The sequence below is a fragment of the Eptesicus fuscus genome, chromosome 12, assembly GCF_027574615.1.
Source record: "Eptesicus fuscus isolate TK198812 chromosome 12, DD_ASM_mEF_20220401, whole genome shotgun sequence".
NCBI classification, from domain to species: Eukaryota; Metazoa; Chordata; class Mammalia; order Chiroptera; family Vespertilionidae; genus Eptesicus; species Eptesicus fuscus.
Genome location: NC_072484.1, coordinates 37,295,885 through 37,305,553, shown reverse-complemented (window position 1 = coordinate 37,305,553; position 9,669 = coordinate 37,295,885). Strand labels below are relative to the sequence as shown.

Sequence of the window (9,669 nt, the reverse complement as noted above, 5' to 3'; positions counted from 1 at the left end):
CTAGGCTAGGGCCGGTCCTGTTGGTTAAAAAGCTGCTGGGTGTTTTCCTGGTTGAGAAGCTATTAGTTCTGGTCTTTCCATTGTCCCAGTCCTCTTCTCTCTCAGTCCACTGATTTGATGCCTCTTGGAAGAAGAAGACATTTGGGCTACTGTGATTCTTTCAGTCCAACCCTCGGCCTCTAGGCATCAGAATGCCTCAAACTGACCAGGCAGAGATGCCTAAGCTACCTGACGAAGTGTCACTCAGGCATCCCCCTTCCTGCTCCACCCTGGAGATGCTCACCTCCCCCGCCTCATATTCATTTGGTCCTCAAAGCATGCCCGGGCAGTAGCAGCAATATCTGCAGCCAGAAAACTCACATATTCAATATTCAGCCAATGGTTGATGGGCACATGCTGTGTGTAAGGCTCTTACCTTAGGGGGCTCCAGGAATAGAGATGTTCATTCACTCAGTTGGCCATTCCACCGATACTTACGGAGCCAAGCCTTCTGTTGTGCCCTGGAGAGACAATGGCGAACAAGCAAGATGAGATCACTGCCCTAAAAAGGCCACAGCTTAGCATCTCCCATTCCAATAGGTTTTCCTCGGGGTTTTGTTCCTTCTTAGTTATTAGGGAGCTCTTCCTTCTGCTAATCAAAATCCCTTTGACTTCAAACTTGTCACATGCTTATTTTCCATCCCGTGTGGCTCTTATCTCACCTTTGAAGAGCCTCCTACCCACCAGCCCTTGCTTATCTCTCACCTTTTCCCTTTTTAAGCCAGAATCGTCTTTTTCAGATAACTCTAATCTTAATCAGACTGACAGTAAAGAGGCCAAGGTCAGAAGACCATTCACCCACATTGGTTCATTGGCACCACTTGGTGACCAGATGGTGCCTACTCCTAATCTTTGCCCACCCTCCAGGCCTGAACCCAGAGGGTGGGCGAGACTGCCCATCACTGGCTGAAAGCAGCATTTTCCATGATGAAGGGCTGTCTTGCTGTCCTGAGTGTCCCTCTGCAAGGAATAATCATACTTCCTATTATGAAGATTGGAAAACTGAATCACAGAGCTAAAATACTACTTGGGCAAGGTCACACTACTCTACTGAGGTTGAAATTCTGCCACTGAACTGAAAGGGAGAGATTGACACATGCAAACATATAGACAGGAAGAACAAGCAACAGGTAAGAAGAGAGGTGAAGACGGGGGAAGAGAGAAATGTAACTGGGGTCAGAATGAGAGAGGGGCAGAGGCGGTGAGTGAGAGAACTCGGCCCAAATGATGGCCTCTTTGCTTTCCGGGGCATTTATCTTTCATTTGACCTTATAAGAGTCTATTTGTGTTGAGATTTTAAATTGAGAATTTTTTCTTTTTAAAAAACATCCCTTTGCAGTTAGCACGGTTCTATATTAATTTCTATTCATGCCAGTGGGTTTGGTATTTATTCTCCTTCAAAATCACTGAGTTGGAAGGGACAGAGGGAAAGTCATTTGGCTTTGTGTTTGTCTGGACTCAGAGCCTGAGGCCCAAGGGGTGGGGATGAAGTGGGATGAGGATCAGGCTGAAAACTGGAAGGGGGGTACCCCACAGTGTTGTCAGCCACCTGATTTCTGTTCAAACCACACTGCATGTTGTGCTGTCAGCTCAGAAACCCCTGTGTAAGGGGGCTGGTGAAAGAGCCAGAGCCATGAATCCCCTCGATCCAGCCATTCAGCGTCCCGGAGGTGGTGTCTGAACTGGATCTTGAAGCTGTTGGGAAACCAAAAGTCAGTGTGGCCTAGAGGCTGAGGTTGGGCCTGGGAATCTGACTGCCTGGGTGTATGTCCCAACTTCACCCCTTGCTGTGTGCATGGCCTGCACTTCACCTCTCTGGGCCTCAGTTGCCCTCATCGGCTAACTGAGATCAGTAAGAATGATGACCTCCCAGGGCTGGTGTGAGGCTTGAGGAAGTGACTGCTCATGAAGACCTTGGCCCAGTGCCTTGGACCCAACAGGTGTTGAATAAATATTTGTGCGTTGAATGAATATAGTTTGTGCGCTCGCACAGGAATTCTGTGCAAGAGGAGGCATGGAACGTGACTAAGTACATAGGTTCTAGAAGCAGATAGACCTGGGTTCAAACTGTTGTATATTTCTCTGTTGGCTGGGAGTCAAACTGCCTGGATTGTGTCCTGGCTTCACCACCACCACTGTGTAACCTCAGACCAGTCCATTACTTCTCTAAGCCTCTGTTTATTTATAATTAAAATGGAGATGGTGATAATCTCACAGTGGCTGGGAACTGAATTGGAACACACATATAAAGGGCTTAGCATGGTGCCTGTGGCATACAGTAAGAGCTCAATTTAAAAACAAAACACATCCACACATAGGAACTCACAAAGCAGAGAAATGCAGGGGCAGGGTTTGAAAACAGATGGAACAGCAGGAGCAAAGGCCCGGAGGCATAAACCCGTACACTGTGATGAGGAGACTGGAAACAATAAGGCAAAACTGGGGCAAAGAGTGAGTAGCTTTTGGCCATGCTGTTCCCTCTCCCCATACCCTCAAAGGCTAATGCCTTCAGATCTCCTCTAAGATCCCTCCCCTGATCTCCCTATCTGAGTGTCTGGATATTCTCTCACCGAAGCTTGTTGATTTCCTTCATAGCTCTTATCATTGTTTGCCTCTGTGTATTAATTTATTGGTTTGATTCATAGCTGTCTCAAGATTGCAAGCACCATGAGGGGCCTTACCTCCAGTACCTTGTATAGGACTTTCCACATGGCAGACATTCAATAAATATTTGTTAAGAGGAAGGAAATAAGGGAAAGAGAGAAGGAGGGAGGGAGAGAAGGAGGAAGGGAGGAAGGAGGGAGGGAGGGAGGGAGGGAGGGAGGGAGGGAGGGGGGCAGACACCATGAGATAAGAGTTCTTTATGCCCATTTTACAGATCTAAAGAGGCTCAAATAATGAAGTCCCTGCCCATAGGCCCATAGCCACTAGGAAGCTGTGATGTAAACTCAGGCCTAACAGACCGCCTGAGTTACTCTTCCCTCTAGACCAGCGGTCACCAACTGGTGGTCCATGGACCACTGGTGGTCCATGAGGTCCGAAAGGTTGGTGACTGCTGCTCTACACCACTGATTGTCAGAGATGATCTTTCTTTTAAATTGTTGACACTATTACAGATGTCTCCATTTCCCCCCTCTTTGCCCTCCTAACCTAGCCCTGCCCCCTCCCTCTGGCCTTCACCACACTGTTGTCTGTGTCCATGGGCTATGCAGATATGTTCTTTGGCTAACTTCTTTACCTTCTTTTATCCAGTCCCTCTCCACCCCTGACATCTGTCAGTCTGTTCCATGTATCCTTTCCTCTGGTTCTATTTTGTTCGTCATTTTATATTGATCATTAGATTCCACATATAAGTGAGATCATATGGTATTTGTCTTTCTCTGACTGGCTTATTTCACCCAGCATCATAATCTCCAGGTCCATCCATACTGTCTCAAAAGGTAAGAGTTCCTTCTTTGAGATGATCTTGACAGTACAAAATATATAGTCAATTATGTAGCAAATGCCCATGGACCCAGCAGCACATGGTTTAAAGACCAGAACATTATGGAGACCTTTGAGGTCCCCTGAGTTTTCCTCCTAGATCCCATCCCTCCTTCCCTGCTCCCAGGATGTAACCACCATCCCCACTGGCTGTTTAGCATTTTCATGCATGCTTTGATATGTTTTACTCTGGTGTGTATGCTCAAACAGTATTGCTTTATATGTTTTTAGACTTCGTATAAACAGCATCATCCTCCGTGTATCTTTCTGCAACCTATGTTTTTAACTCAGTATTATGTTGTGAGCTTCTTTCCCACAACTCAATTTCATTTCTTTTCACTGCAGTATATCAGTCCCCTGGATGAATAATTCATGGTTTACTTACCTATTCTCCCCATTGATGGACATATAGGTTATTCCCAGCTTTATGCAACATGTAAACCTTTCTTGAAAAGAAATTGTTGGTGGAAGCTTGACATAAAAAGCAGATAAAAGTGTAACTGCTTTGTTTGCGTTGAGAAAGGGGCTGTCCCAAGGGCCTATGATCGTGTTCTGCTAGCAGGAGGTCTGCAGATATTTCTGGGGCCTGCCTTTGCATCAGTCTTTGAAAGTACGCAACAGGGGAGGCAAAAGGAGACAGGACCACGAGAAAGAGCTTGACTTTGCATCAGATTTGAGCACGCAGATTCAAAGATTCCAAACATTCCTTGTTGAGTCTTTTCTGGCTCAATCCAACCTTATCTTCAGATATACACACATGCACACACACACGCACACACTTTCTGTGATCCCGGCATGCATCATGCTTGGTCTCACTTCTGTTTCTTACTCTTCCTGCCTGGTGTGTCCTTCTTACCTTCTTCAAGTCCTACCTATCATTCAAGGCCCAGGCCCTGTCTCACCTCCTCCAGAAAACCTTCTCTGACCATCCCAGCCTGAGGCCATGTCTCCTAGACAGCTCATCTCCATCTGTGAGTTGGGTCAAGTAAAAATTAGGCTTGTTTGGATGCTTGTCCCGGGTCAGTTGAGGCAGATGAACTCCAACCTGCTTACTAGACTGTTCCCTTATAGTGGCCTCCAGGACCCTACAGGATCTGGCCCCGTCACTTAACTTCCTTCTTTCTATTTCCCTCCTTTCTCACCTTGCTGCAGCCACACCGGCCTCCTTACCAAAACTTACACATGCCAACCTTACTCCCACCCCAAGATCTTTGCCCGGCATGCCCTTCCTCCAGATATTCACAAGGCTTGCTCTTCACTTCTTTCACATCTCTGCTCCAACGCCCCTCAGTAAGGCCTTTTCTGACTACTCAATGTATTTGCTCCCCTAGATCTTCTATCCCTTTTCCTGATTTATTTTCCCCCATAGCCCTTGTCATCATCTAATATATCATATAGTTCACTTATTTTTCTTGTTTATTAACTATCCCCTTGATTAGAATGTCAGCTCCATGAGGGCAGGAATTTTTGCCTGTCTTGCTCACTGCTGCATTTGCAGAGCCTAGAACAGTGTGCCTGGCCCATAGGAGGAGCTCAATACACATTTAATGAATCAATGTCTTTCAGTTTCTTCATCTGTAAGATGGAAATCCCTCCCTAAATCATGACATGAGGATCACATGAGTTAACAAAAGTAAAGTGGTGTTTAAGAAATGCCACCCCTGCCCCCAAGAAGGTCTATAAAGAGTACTGTCAACTGTGAGTTGACTACCCTTGGAGTTGCTGCTGTCCTTCTAGTGGCAACTGCTGGAATTACAGGCACAGTGCTTGGGGAAACACGAGCCTGCTGTTAGGGACCAAGCTTAGTGAATCCCCTTTCAAGGCTAGCAAACATGCCCAGAACTCCTGAACAAGGCTCCCAGGAACAGAGCAGCCACCAAGTGTTTCAGAGACTTCCCCAAGCCCAGGTCTGCCTCTGCTCCCTTCCTGGGTCTGGTTTTTAATTCTGTTGCACTGTCTGTCTTTGCCTTCATTGTCCTCTGCCTGTCGTGGAGGGGTTAAAGTGGGGTCATATGGGGAGCAATGTCATTTACAGCCTCCTGTTGCTAAGCAACAAACCCAGGTGAGCCTTTGAACTTCTTTCTTACACTGAAATGTATTTGGTGGAGTGATAGGGGCCCTGGCTGAACTATTTCATTACTTGGGACAAGCTGCAAGCCTGGTTGTTCTGACCCTCTTGGGGCCTGGACAGGACTGGGGCCTGGTCCCTCTGGGTCCCACTCTCCTTAGTCTCCCCTAATTAACCAGTACTGCTCAGGGCCTCCTGGGTGTCCAGACTCAGGATGCATACACTCAGAGAGATAAATCAGACCTGCCCCTGCCTCCAAGGACCTGTCTCAGTGCAGAGAGAGATTCCCAAACAGTCCAGGGATGGTCCAGAGAAGGTGACTCTTTGAGTCTCGAGGAAGTTTCCAGGTGAGGGCACAGGCTCGTGCCCAGAGTGGTGGGACCGTGGGAGAGCCTGGACTCTGGGCTCCAGCCCTTGCTCAGCTGCTGACTCTCCATGTGACTTCAGCTCTGTCCTTGCTCCTCTCAGGGCCTTGGTTTACTAGGTCAGGGTGGAGACTGGACGGACTCAGAGTTTAACGAAGTACTGTATGCATACGGCATGCATGCTGCTGGGAGTATGTACCAGGTTTTGCGCATTTTGGGATAAAACTTCTATATATCTGATAGTTTTGAATTTACTCTAAAGAGCATTAGAAAAATATATAACTAGTATATCAAGCAAGTGATGTGACATTCTTTTAAAATTCTTTTAGTTATGTGTTTTACAAGCAAGTTATTTTAAAGAATAATATTAAGTAGCTCAAAGTGGAAAAGAGAGAAACAGAGAGGTGCCAGGATTGACCAGCAGACTCTGAGTGACGGATGAATAGATTACTCTGACACACGTTTCTGTGAAGGAGAGGCTAAGGGGCTGGTTGGCAGGAGGCACCAAAACAGCCTTGATTGCCTGCCTCATTAGGCTTTTATTGTAACAACAGCTTGAACCAAAATTAACCTCTACATACAATCAGCAGGGTAAGTATCCTTAAGAAAGCACATGCTTCTACAAGGTCGGGTTTAAAGACTAAACATAGAGATCCCAGGGGCTCGGACTTGTTTGGAAAAGTTAAGGCAGGGGCTGCCACCTTCGGCAACGTCCTCCAAAGAGGCCCCCGGCCTTTTGGAGAATCTTCCTTATAGACTGTCCAACCAAGTCCCATGCTTCCTCAGAGAGAGGTGGGGAGAGGGGGAAAGAGAAAGAGAAAACAAGAGTTAGCAGCTGGCCTTACTTAGTTTCTGAATCTAGCCATGCCTGAAGTCCACTTTGGCATCCTAGTGATTAAGCCAGTAAATTCCTGCCCCTGCCTCCAAGGACCTGTACTTACGCCAGCTTGAGGTGCGTTTCTCTCCACTTACAACCCAAAGAGTCCTACGTAATTTATACCAGTTCCTATATCCTTCCATTTAGGGATCTGGGGAAATGTGCATTAAGTAATCAATTCATTCATCCATTCAACAAACATTTATTAGCACCCACTATGTAATTGGCACTGCGCAAGTGGCACAGTGATGATATAGTGATAAACAAGATACTTGGGGGGCCTCAAAGGATTCACAGTCCAGTTGGGAGGTAGATAGGAAAATAAATTAGTACAATGAAGTGTGATGGAAGTCTGCAGAGAGTGATACCGTCTGCCAGCGAGGGAAAGGGTGAGGCTCTGTGAGGCAGACCTGGGGGTGCCCAGACAGGCGAAGAGGTGTAAACAATAGTCTGCCCCTTGGAAATGATGTGAAATGGTTTGGGGTGAAAAGGGGTGAGAGAGGCAGAGGAAGAAGAGGCACCTGTGTGTTGAGTGCAGTCAGTTTAAACACAGATCACTGCCTGCTCTATTACTTAGTCCTGGGCAGACCTGGGGGGTGGTTCCAAGATGAGTAAGACAATCCCCCCCTCCCCCCAGAAGTCCACAAACAAGGGTGCTGGGATATTATAGAGGCTGGGGGTGAAGTTCGTTTGTTGAAATACTGAGGGCAGTGGCCAGTTCTAACTAGGGAAGGGGGTGTCACATAAAATGTTCTTATACAAATCTACTGGATATTTTATTTTTAAAATATATTTTTATTGATTTCAGGGAGGAAGGGAAAGGGAGAGATAGAAACATCAATGATGAGCGAGAATAACTGATTCGCTGCCTCTTGCATGCCCCACACTGGGGATCGAGCTGCAACCTGGGCATGTGCCCTGTCCGGGAATCGAACCTGGTTCATAAGTCGACACTCAACCACTGAGCCACACTGGCAGGGCTATGCTGGGTATTTTAAATGAAGGTTAGGTGAGCAGGAATGAAGTGTGTATTCCAGGTAGGGCTCTAGGGGCAGGGATGGGCAAGGGCTCAGAGCTGTGGGACAGCCAGCCTGTTTGGGCAGCAGAGTAGCCTCAGGCAGGCAGAGCCAGTGCAAATCCTCTCTGCTGCGGCTTCGGTGGGATTCCCTCAAAGCAGATCCTGAGAGGAGGATGTGGGTGCAGGTGGTGTATTGGAGAAGTGATCCCAGCATATGAGGGAGCAGGGATGTGAGAACAGATAGGGAAGGAAGCTAATACAGGTATACAGGATCAGGCAGCTGCTGTGGACAACTGGAGAGATAGAAATAGTCTGGCTGTGGATCCTCAAGAGAGTGTGTGAAACAGGTGGCAGAATTGTCCCCTGAGGGGTGAGGATGCTGGAACCCTGCCCTCACTTATTAAGGGCTGCCCCTGAGGTTTTACCTCCCTGCCCATCATGCCTACCCTGTGGGCTCACACACTCCAGCAGGCCAGAGAATGCCCTCAGCATGTCCAGGATCTGTCTACAGATGACCCGTGGGGCAGTTCGAAGCTGGACAGGACACCAAGGGCATCTGCCCCTGCCACTCACCAGCTGTGTGAACTTAGCCTCTCCTTGCCTTGGTCTTCTTGTCTGTAAAATGGGGCTGATAATGGTACCTTCTGCACAGGAATCATGAGAATGTAACATGCTTAGCACAGAGCCTTGGAAATGGCTCAGAAAATGGTAACTATTATCATTTTTTTAGGGAATTGTGAGTAGCTCTGAGTGGTTGGAATGGAGGGTGGAGGCAGTGGGGACAGCAAGAAATGAGTGGGAAGGGGGGAGCATAGGAGAATAGAAAGGGCTGAAACTGTCAGCACAGGTGGTGAGTTTGACCTAGAATCCAGGAGAAAAATGAGCAGGACTTGGGGACAGACAGAGGGGAGGGAGTTCAGATGTCTCCCTGAACAGCACTGGGCCAGGTGTTCACTCCTAAATGTCTCCATGGCTTTGTACCAAGAGCTCTCCTAGGAGGTGGATCCTGGCCTGTAAAGGGCTCTTAGCTCAGGCAGGGAGGTGATACTTGAGCAGAAATCATGATAAGTTGAGTAAAAGCCTTCAGAGCAGTCATCAGAAAGAGAAACGGAGCTGAGGGAGCCGAGGGGGCGGGAAGCGTCACTTCTGGGAGAAGAGGTCGGGAGATGCTTCGTTGAGGGTGAGGGTATTTAAGATCTGGGCCTTGTCGGAAGGACAGAGATGTGGGCAGGTGAAGTGAGGGCAAGGCCCGGCCTCGGTGAGGGCAGAGAGGTGGGGATTGATAGGGAATGCTGAGGGAGAGGCACGTGGGTCAGTGTGATGGCATTTGAAATGCACACCTCACTGGGTGACTCTCTTTGGCATCAGAGTTATCCTGGTATGTCCAATTCCAGGCTATATTTGAGTTGAAAAGTTTGCTAGCACAGTTACTGGTGAAGCGTCTTACCCCTCCAAATGCTGGCAGTGTGTACTGCACAAACCCTATTGGGGTGGGCTCCCCAGAAGCAGACAAGAATCCCTGTGCAGGTGATTTATTAAGGGGGTACTCCCCGGGAAGACTGCAATGAGAGTTATAGAAGCAGGACAGGAAAGGGGAAGAAGCCAAGGTACGTGTATGGGTTACTCATTGCTGAATAACAGATTTCCCCAAACTTAGAATCTGAACCCATCAACATTTCTTCTCTCAGTATTTATTGTGTAGGTCAGGAATCCAGGAGTGGCTTAGTAGGATTGTCTGCCTCAGGGTCTCTCAAGTGGATGAAGTCATGTGTTGGTCAGAGCTACAGTCACTTCCAGGCTTCACTGAGGGAGGATCTGC

At 47.8% G+C, this 9,669-nt stretch overlaps 1 long non-coding RNA gene across 1 annotated transcript in view; it reads right to left on the bottom strand.

The window, feature by feature from the left end:
• Positions 1-396: 396 nt before the first annotated feature.
• Positions 397-9,669, bottom strand: part of LOC114234463 (uncharacterized) — a 68,341-nt gene continuing 59,068 nt past the window's right edge. The window contains exon 5 of the long non-coding RNA XR_008557605.1: positions 397-500. This is a non-coding gene — a long non-coding RNA (uncharacterized LOC114234463). The remainder of the gene's footprint in view (positions 501-9,669) is intronic.